At 43.8% G+C, this 10582-nt stretch overlaps 1 protein-coding gene across 7 annotated transcripts in view; it reads right to left on the bottom strand.

Moving 5' to 3' along the window:
• Positions 1-3940: 3940 nt before the first annotated feature.
• Positions 3941-10582, bottom strand: part of CTBP2 (C-terminal binding protein 2) — a 176689-nt gene continuing 170047 nt past the window's right edge. For all 7 annotated transcript variants that reach the window (XM_068258281.1, XM_068258282.1, XM_068258284.1 and 4 more), the window contains one exon: positions 3941-4668. The gene's annotated coding sequence lies outside the window, so the exon portion shown is untranslated. The remainder of the gene's footprint in view (positions 4669-10582) is intronic.

Raw genomic sequence — 10582 nt, 5'->3', positions numbered from 1 at the left:
GCCTCTGAGCTGTCTGTCATTCACTGAATGCGCTGCTCATCGAGTAATTTATAATCTGATCTCTGCCACCATGTCACTAACTGTCCACAGGAGTTTATAATGTAATCCCTGCCATGTTAAGGGGTGGGGGAATTTATGCTCTGTCCGGGGGCGGTTGGTGATAGTGGGTCTTGGGTGGTAAAAAGTACAAATCCAGCCCTGAGCAGTAGGGTATTGTACCGTGTTAACCATCAGTAAAAGCAAGAAGTTTTGAATCGGGAGAATACCATTTATTGGGTAACTTAACTACTTACGTACTGGCAGTTTTGCGATCCCCTTAAGGACCAGAGACTGCTGGTACCATAAAACAGCAGAATACCGATGAATGGCCACAATGATCCGCTGCTCTCCCATCACCGCCGTCTGTATGATGGCAGAGCAGGTCTGGGTCCACTTTTATTAGCTCCTGAACAGCTCACACAGCTTTGCTGTCATACCGAAGGCAAGGCGAGTGGGTTGGGGTGGAACTGCGCAGTGGCAATTGTTGAAATCTACATCCTGTCAGAGCCGTGCTATCACAAGCAGGATGTAGATTTCAACCATGCTGGTCTGGAAGTGGTTAATAAGAGAAATCTTTCAGCTGTGCAGCCTTCGTCAGACTCGATCCTATTTGCGAATAGAACTGTGGTGCTCTCTCCCGCGCACATCATCGCGAGCTTACTGCACAGGTGCAGTATGAATTTTCTTGTACTGCACATGCACACTAGGCTCCTGATGATGCGCGCAGGAGTGCAGCCACAGTTCTATTCATCTAGTTACAAATAATTAGCAGGTTACCAACGGTGGGCCATTACAGCTGCAGGGGGCCGATAGAAGCCCCATGTAAGTGGTACTTGTAAAAAAAAAAAAAAAGTTGACAGAGTACACCTTTTAAAGGGAAGGTCCAAGCAAAATAAGAGTTTCACTTACCTGTGGCTTCTACTAGCCCCATGCAGCCATCCTGTGCCCTCGTAGTCACTCACTGCTGCTCCAGTCCCCCGCTGGCAGCTTCCCGACCTCGGAGGTCGGCGGGACGCATTGCGTACATTTTTACAAATTCCCGCTAGTGCAGGACTGTTAACACATACATTTTTACGCATTACTGGTTCAATGCGTAAAAATGTATGTGTTATAATAGTTCATGCAGTAGCAGGAATGTGTAAAAATATACGCAATGCTGCCCGCCGACCTCCGAGGTCGGCAAGCTGCCAGCGGGGGACTGGAGCAGCAGTGAGTGACTACGAGGGAACAGGATGGCTGCATGGGGCTGGTAGAAGCCCCAGGTAAGTGAAACTCATTTTTTTTATTTTGATTAAACCTTCCCTTTAAGGTCCAAAGACTGCTGATACTATACAAAATTACCAATGAATTGCTGCACAGCCCCTCCACTCACCCATCATCACAAGCACCTTGCTCTGCCCCCGTTATGACAGCAGAGCTCCGTGCACCAGCCAGGAGCAGATTCCATTGGCTCCTGACTATCATCCATGCGATTGGCTCACAGTGCTTTGTTGTCATGTTGGCAGAAGAGCAATGCGGTGAGGAAGAAATCTGTGAGAGCAGCAGGTCTGTGTGGCTTGGTATTTGAAATCTACACCCTGGCAGGAATAAGCAGCCAGAAATGGGGCATAGATTTCAATTACTGAGGTTAAAGCCAATGGTTACCAATTTAAAAATAAAGTCAGATACTCACTTAAGGAGAGGGAAGGCTCGGTCCTAATGATCCTTCCCTCTCCTCTCCCGATGTTGCGCTGGCTCCCCCCGTTCGCGTCCGCCGCTGCAGGGACTTCGGAGGTCTTCGGGAGCACTCGGGCTTCCGAAGACGGGCCGCTCCATAGTGGGCACTTGCGCATGCGTAGTATGGAGTGGCCCGTCTTCGGGAGCCTGAGTGCTCCCAAAAGCTCCATTCGGCTGCGGAAGTGGCAGTATTTGACCGAACTGGTCGAATACTGCTACGCGGGATCCTGCGCAGGACCGGGCACCGGGAGAGGAGAGGCTCATTAGGACTGAGCCTTCCCTCTCCTTAGGTGAGTATCTTACTTTTTGATTTTTAAAGTGGTGAACATTCACTTTAAATAATCATAAAAATGTTGTACAATTTAATATAAGCATATAAAATGTAATTTTTCTCCCAGAAAAAAATGCACTATAAATGTATTTATGTTGCTGTCACTTACAGTAGGCAGCAAAATTTCTCTTTTCAGGTATATGGACTAGTTGATCTAATCATGGGAGATTCCTGGGTATTTATTCATTTACAAATGCATTTAATAGATGCTCAATTCAACTGCCAAAATCGGGTGCAGATGAGTAGGGAAGTTGGCTGGCATCTGTTGTATAGATTATATCCACGGTATGTTGTTGTAAAGAATAAAGGCAACTAAAGCTCCCCATGAGGAAATGGACTAATCTAATATCTGTAAGCTTTTTACTAACTACTGTAAGTGACGGTAACACAACAGGTAATTAACTCTCATTTTGCCCACGCTTTACAGACACTTTAATGCGGGAGTGTCGCCATAAAAATCAAATTTCAACAGCAACTGGTCTGAGTGTATTAAGTGACAAAGATGCTAATCCTACAGTCAAAACTTTTTCTGCGGTTATCACATACATTGGAAGCTCTGGCCCTTTAATAGCCATTCCTATTCAGTTGCATTCTGGGGATGCTATTTATCTATAATATATTCCTCCTCTTCCCTTTATTTTCCTGCCTAGCTGAAACATTATCCTCTGCTCACGTGTTTACAAGCAAGGCTAAGGTGACAACTTTTTTTCCTCCTCCAATCGCTAAGGGAAGAAATGACATCAGTATTTAGCCTCAAACTGTGGGCAAAAAACTACGAAACTACGTCCAGGAAACATGCGCGCTACCGCGGCCGATCGTGCGCGTGCACGCGCGCTCCCGGCCCGCGGTTCGTTAGCCAGGCAATCAGTGAATCGGGCTATGGTGCCCGAGCACTGATTCCTCTCCCCCGCTGAAAAAGCGACAGCTTCTCTCGGAAGCTGCGCCTTTTCTGGCTGTTACCTCCCCCATGCGTTGCTCTAAGCGTGTGTTACGCTTAAAGTGATGTCATGTAAACAAACTAATGGCCGCCATCTTGTGGCCAAAAAGTAATACTACAACCAAAAGTAAAAAAAAATTAAAATCACACACATTTACATTTTAAACCTATTGTTTACATCCCACCCTCCCAAAACTACCCAAATAAAATGTTTAATATAAAAAAAAAAAAATTACAATAAAAAAAACATGTAAATATTTACCTAAGGGTCTAAATTTTTTAAATATCAATGTAAAGATGATATTTCTATATTTTTTATTTTAAACTTGTAAATAGTGATAGATGCAAAACGGAAAAAATGCACCTTTATTTCCGAATAAAATATTGTCGCCATACATTGCGATAGGGACATAATTTTAACGGTGTAATAACTGGGACATATGGGCAAATACAATACGTGAGTTTTTATTATGGAGGCATGTATTATTTTAAAACTATAATGGCTGAAAAATAATGATTTTTTTTCCATTTTTTTCTTATTCTTCCTGTTAAAATGCATTTACAGTAAAGTAGCTCTTAGCAAAATGTACCCCCCAAAGAAAGCCTAATTGGTGGCGGAAAAAACAAGATATAGATCAGTTCATTGTGATAAGTAGTGATAAAGTTATAGGCTAATGAATGGGAGGTGAACATTTATCAAGTGAAAACGACGGAACGCGAATGGGTTAAGATACTAATAATACACTCTTGATTGTAGTCGAAAGGTAAACTGAGTGACTTTGTATCCCTCATAATTACCCAAGCATGGTAAGATTAGTGGGCACCATACATGGTGTGAAGTGGTCATCCAAACAATCGACGGGCATACTGGCTAGATCTTGTGGTGTATGGTGCTTTTAGGAAGCTGTAACAAGGCATTTCTTTACTTTTTTTTACACTTTATTTTAAAGTGACCGGTACAGACAGTTTGATTTCTTTTCCAGCTGGGACAACAAATTCAAACATCAAACGTAAAACCCAGAAACACACAGAAGTGCAACACCTACAGTCACTCTGCATCCATGGTAACAGGAACATGTAAATCATAATAAAAAAAAAGTGGAAAATCATCAGTGTAACAAAATACAGTTATTATTCTGCAGATAGTTTTCCTGAGTCAGTGGAGCGAGAGGGAAAGACAAGATACACGTCACACTAATGTTCCTTTAAGGTTTGGTGTCTTATAGAGGTGACTATCACCTGTCACACTCATGCTATGCTGATGTGATTGTAAAAACGTCCCAGCGTCTGTCAGCTGGCTCCGCCGAGAGGCGTGGCATTGTCTCAGCAGTGATGTGAAATGGTTGTGTATGGAATGATCTGGACCTCACATAATCCGGTCCTGGATAGCTGCAGTCGTGTGCTTGGTGGGTAGTCCTTGTCAGGTGGTCAGGCTGGCTGATTAGTCCATGTTGTGACCACTCTGTTTAGCTGCACTTTCAGGCGGTGATCCTGGTGTGTTGTGATTGGCTGCTGGTGCCAGCGGAGTTGTCCTATTGCTACATGCGGGCCTGGCGGGATGGAGTATGGTCAGGGGTGCAGAGACATCCCTTGTGATGAATTGTTCTTTGATATGCAGTAGAGTTGCCCATGGCCAGTGAGGAATCTGCAGACAGAGAGAGCAGAGTATTATACACAGCATGACATTATTTGGTGTATTTATCAGTCTCAGGGTATTTCCCCTGCTTGGATGTTACTGCAGGAATCTGCAAGTATGTGCATAAAGTACATTTAGCGCAGGTATATGGTACTGATATTGCTAACACACACTACCAGCTGATGAGAACAGTACATTACACAGAAAGCATGCTTCGCTGCAGAAATAGTTACTGTCACAGCGCAGGCATAATGTGCAATGTGTCTCTTCCCTGACATTGAATTCCCTGGAAAAACAGGATCACAATGAAGGAGAAAAAAGTCACCTTGTGGTTTACAGTATATTTTCATTATAGTAAACTCTGATTTAGTAAAATTCTGGTATAATATTTAGTATTTATATAGCGCCGACATCTTCCGCAGCGCTGTACAGAGTTTATATAGTCTTGTCACTCACTATCCCTCAGAGGAGCTCACAATCTAGTCTCTACCATAGTCATATGTCTATATGGGCAGCACGGTGGCGTAGTGGTTAGCGCTCTCGCCTTGCAGCGATGGGTCCCTGGTTCGAATACCAGCCAGGGCACTATCTGAAAAGAGTTTGTATGTTCTCTCCGTGTCTGCACGGGTTTCCTCCGGGCACTCCGGTTTCCTCCCACATTTCAAAAACATACGGATAAGTTAATTGGCTCCCCCTAAAAATTGCCCCTGGACTACAGTACTTACACTATATAATATAGATATATGGCAATGGTAGGGATTAGATTGTGAGCTCCTTTGAGGGACAGTTAGTGACAAGATACATATATATATACACTGTACAGCACTGTGTAATATGTCAGCGCTATATAAATACTAAATAATAATAATATCGTGTATTGTAGTCTAGAGCCAATTTAGGGGAAGCCAATTAACTTATCTGTATGTTTTTGGGATGTGGGAGGAAACCGGAGTGCCCGGAGGAAACCCACACAGACACAGGGAGAACATACAAATTCCTTGCAGATGTTGACCTGGCTGGGATACGAACCGGGGACCCAGCGCTGCAAGGAGAGAGCACTAACCACTACACCATGCTGCCCTGGTAAATGTCCAGGTCTCAGCCAAGCCCCATTATAAGTATATGGGTGTAACTGCTGGTATAGGAAACCGAGATATAATAGAACTGTTCTAATAAAACCTTTTTTGGCCCCAGCAGTATTCTGTATCCGGCTATACTGGAAAGGGGGCGGGCACATGTGTCATACGTCAGTCAGTCAGAGACCCAGGAGCGGCTGGCAGCCACTTGATGCCTGCTCCCTATCTGCACTAGTGTTAATTTTACCCTGTAGCTACATACTCATAAGTACTCGAAAATTAAATTTGACCACTGAGGGATTTTTACCCATTTAGGACCAGAGCAATTTTCAACCTCTCAGTGCTCCTCCCATTCTTTTGCCAATAACTTAACTACTAGGGGACCGCCTAACGCCAATTGGCGTCAAGTCCTAGGGCTGCAGTTTGCAGGAAATCGCATCTCCTGCTCTGGGGGCGGAGGACCGCCCCGCCTTCAATCTCCGAGACTGTTATAAATGTTATTTGTCTTGTCTAATTAGGTCTATCGCGCTTTTCTCCTGGCGGACTCAAAGCGCCAGAGCTGCAGCCACTAGGACGCGCTCTATAGGCAGTAGTAGTGTTAGGGAGACTTGCCTAAGGTCTCCTGCTGAATAGTGCTGGCTTACTGAACAGGCAGAGACGAGATTCGAACCCTGGTCTCCTGTGTCAGAGGCAGAGCCCTTAACCATTACACCATCCAGCCACTGTAATTACATGTACAGCGATGCAAGCAGCAGCAGCGCTGTACTGGGGCACCAATATTTTATTTGGAAATAGTAGGGCATTTTTTCAGTTTTGCATCCATCACGAATTACAAGCACATCCATTAAAAAAGAACAGTAATATAACCTCAACATATATATATATATATATATATATATATATATATATATAAAAAATTACATAAAGTTCAGTCCCTAAGATAACTATTTTATGTTTGTTTTTGCTGTTTTTTTCCCCCTATACATAATTTCTAAGTTTGGGTTCTTTGGAAGAGTGTGGGAGGGATATAGTTCATTTTAGTTACTAAAATACCAACATTGACTTCTAAAATGGATTTTTATGTAATTTTAGTATTTGGCCACAAGATGTCCTCACTCATTATTTCTAATTCAGGTACATAAGTATGTGAATCGGAAGTAATGCGTGGCAGTGTAACACCAGGAAGATACAATGAAGCAGGCATCTAACAGACGCCGACGGTCATTGACTTGGGGACTCAGATTAATAAATGGGAAAGCAGTTGAGGACTAAGATTCACAGCCCTGGGACTCAAGTGAAGTTTTCCAGGCCGTGATTATTCCGCACCTGGTACAGCAAGTAGTTTAATGAGACAGCTGTGGACACTGCTAACATACTCACATGGCAACCTGATTATTACCTTCTAAACAATAGCTGATTTATTTGGCTGCAGTAGGGTCAATCACACCAGAAACAAGCATTAAAGGACAACTGAAGCAAGAGGTATATGGAGGCTGCCATATTTATTTCCTGTTAAACAATACCAGTTGCCTGGCTGTCCTGCTGGTCTCTCTGTCTGCAGTCGTGTCTGAATCGCACCAGAAACAAACATGCAGCTAATCTTGTCAGATCTGACATTGGCCTCAATTCACTAAGCTTATCTCCTGTCTTTAATAACTCTTCTAGAGTTGTTACCATGGTGATAAGGCATGTAGTATTCAGGAAACATTTTACCTCAGGCAAGCCTAAAGTTAACTCTTCTGTTTTTAAATTAACTCTCCAATCCTTAAAATAACTCCAGAGTTAAAGACAGGCTGTTAATTAGCTGCATGTGAAAATAACTACAGAGGAGGTAAATTAACTACAGGAGAGGTAACTTAAGGAATGAAGCGGTAAGGGCCCTTTCACACCAGAGGGATTTTTCGGCGTTTTAACGCCACGGCCGAAGTTGGCGTTTTGCTAGGTAAAAGAAAGTCCATAGACTTTCATTTTACCTTTCACATCTAACTCGGCGTTTTGGAGCGTTGCGTTTCAACGCTCCCAGGAGCTTTTTCAGGGCTGTTTACAGCCGAAGTTGGCTGTTGGCGTTTCAATGATAGTCAATGGAAAACGCCAACTTCAGCGTTTTCAAAGCGTTTTCAAAGCGTTTTACAGCTAACTTGTTCACTTATTTTTATAGAAGAAAAAAAAAAGGACGTTTTCATATGAGCTGTAAAACTCTTTCAAAAGGCTTTGAAAACGCTTTGAAAACGCTATGTATTGGCGTTTAGCAAAAGGCTGACTTTCAGCCTTTTCTACCGCAGCCTCTAGTGTGAAAGAGCCCTAAGATAACTCTCTCACGTGTGGAGGTAAGTTTTCTCTTGCCTTATCTCTAGCATGATCTTAGTGAATTGAGGCCATTGTCAGAAACACCTGATCTGCTGCATGCTTGTTCAGGGCCTATGGCTAAAAGTATTAGAGACAGAGGATCAGCAGGATAGCCAGGCAACTGGTATTGTTTAAAAGGAAATAAATATGGCAGCCTCTCATTTAGGGTAATTATTTGATCAGCTGATAGATTTGTAAGGCTCTAATTTGCTGGTCCTGATCATGTGTTAATTTGTAAGGTTCTGATTCGCTGTGATGACTTCCTGGTTTATCAGCTGATCACATGCTTCTCCATGAGTTCTAAGCATTGCCATCCTTACCTCTCACTACAGTTAACCTTTAAAGGCGCATACACACGCCAGATTTTTTTTTAACTATGGGTCAGTAGACCCGCCTGCGGGGCGGCCGTTCTGATGACAGTTTGCATGTGAGTACAGTCTGTTGTCAGGCTTATGCTGGGGATACACGGTACGTTTCTGTACCGTGTATCGACCAGCTGATCTGGCCAGCTGATAATATTCAGCTGGCCCGATCATGCCGCTTGACCCGCGCCCGCTAGATTCCCACCGGCTGACAATGGCAGGGAATCGAGTGGTGATAAGGAGCCCCGGTGAGGACGCGGCGGGGGTCGATCCGGCAGCTAATCGGCCGCCGGATCGACCCATGCATGCCCAGCATAAGGCTGGTTTTGATCGATCTGCTTGGCGGATCTGTCAAAGCCAGCCTTATCAGCCTGACAACAGACTGTACTCATATGCAAACTGTCGTCAGAATGACCGCCCCGCTCCGGCTTTATCATTGGAAAGAAAAAATGACTTCCAATTTTTGACTGAAGTAAAATACAGTACCATAGTATGACTATTTCTGATAGGAACTACATTGCCCAGTCCCTTAAAAATTACTATGAAGGGATGTTACTGTATATGCAGTATCCTCTCTGCATGTATTGTATGCAGCTGTTATGCCAACTGATTCTATCACACTAATGTCAACAGCACCATTACAATGTAATTGCATCATGCCAGAAATGCCATATTATCAAACACAATCACTGCACAACGTTTGAGACAGATGATTCTTCCTAAAGGCATTTCCACAACCCAACCTTTCCCCAGCATTGGACTTTAAAGGATTAGCAGTGTTTCTAAATAAACTACTAAAGGTTACATTTTATTCAATCTCTTTACAAAATAGTTTACAGTAGTTTTCCAGTAACTTTATACAACCACAGCAAATCAGCACATGTGATTAGAATTAAAGCAACAGTTTTTGTGGCTAGCATGCAGATTAGAATTGTGCCAATAACATGCGTTTTTTGCTGAATTTGATTGGCCTAAAGAGACACACACACACATCTGAGTTCCATCTGAGGATCAATCATTTTTTTTTAGTGATTTTCTGATCGATTTCCATTTGCTTTAATGGAAATCGATCAGAAAATCACTCAAAAGAATGGCTCAATCCTCATATCGGACATACTGGAAATAATAGATCTGGCAAGGGTATCTGCCCAAAAAATTGCATGGTGTAGATCCATCATTACTCAAATTAAATCAGAGAGAGATCTGTTGGCTACCAATACTCTCCAGACAAATTACTGATCGATTTAATAATAAAATACCTGGGAATTTGTCTCATGACGCTGCCTGGTCGCGCCCCCCATCCCCCCCCCCCCCCCCCGAATGTTAACGTGGCCATACATCAGGCAACTTGGCGGCCGATTGACCATCCAATTTTATTATTATAATCGAATTGGATGAAAATCGGTGCCGCCAAGTGCATGCTGGACTAAAAATGTGACCGACAACACGACCAATTTTCGGCCTGAAATTGCGCATGCTGCAAGATGTTGGGCCGACCTGCTCAATCGCTGAGCGGTGGGATCGGCATCCGATTTTGCAACAAAACGCCTGGCGCTGACTGACCCCCCCCCCCCCACGTGGTTTCCTAGTAAGGACGCACATGTGATGTCACGCGCATGCCCTTACTAGGAAACCACGTGGGGGCGTGTTTGCACTGAAGCGATCTCAGTAGCCAGCAGTGGACAAGCGGAGGTCGCAGACAGATAATGTATTCCTTGAACTTCCGGGGGTGGGGGGGGATGTTACACACAACGCTGATTCCAGAACTATTCTAAAGCTACCTTTACTCCAGCACTGTGCGATCGCACTGACACTGGCTTGTTTCCAGAACTTCAGCTCTGACACGGGTTCCTGTTTCCAGAGCTCCAGCACTGTGCAACCGCACTGACAAGGGTTTCTAAGAACAGATGGGAAGGAAAATCCCTTCCCTGCGAATGCAGATTTGTGCTGGAGAATTAAGCTTTGTAAACCTCTTATGAACAGGCTTGCATTAAAGTTCCATGACCCGACCAATTTTACTTCCCACTACCTCCTGATTATATCAAACTAGTAGACATAGTAGACATAAGCCTGTTTAAGAACGGTCTCTAGGTCTCTCTCTCACCACCATCAGTGCACCCCCGTCCGCCCGCACCCCCT

Source organism: Hyperolius riggenbachi, chromosome 10 (genome assembly GCF_040937935.1).
Source record: "Hyperolius riggenbachi isolate aHypRig1 chromosome 10, aHypRig1.pri, whole genome shotgun sequence".
In the NCBI taxonomy this organism is placed as follows: Eukaryota; Metazoa; Chordata; class Amphibia; order Anura; family Hyperoliidae; genus Hyperolius; species Hyperolius riggenbachi.
This window is presented reverse-complemented; position numbering and strand designations above follow the sequence as displayed.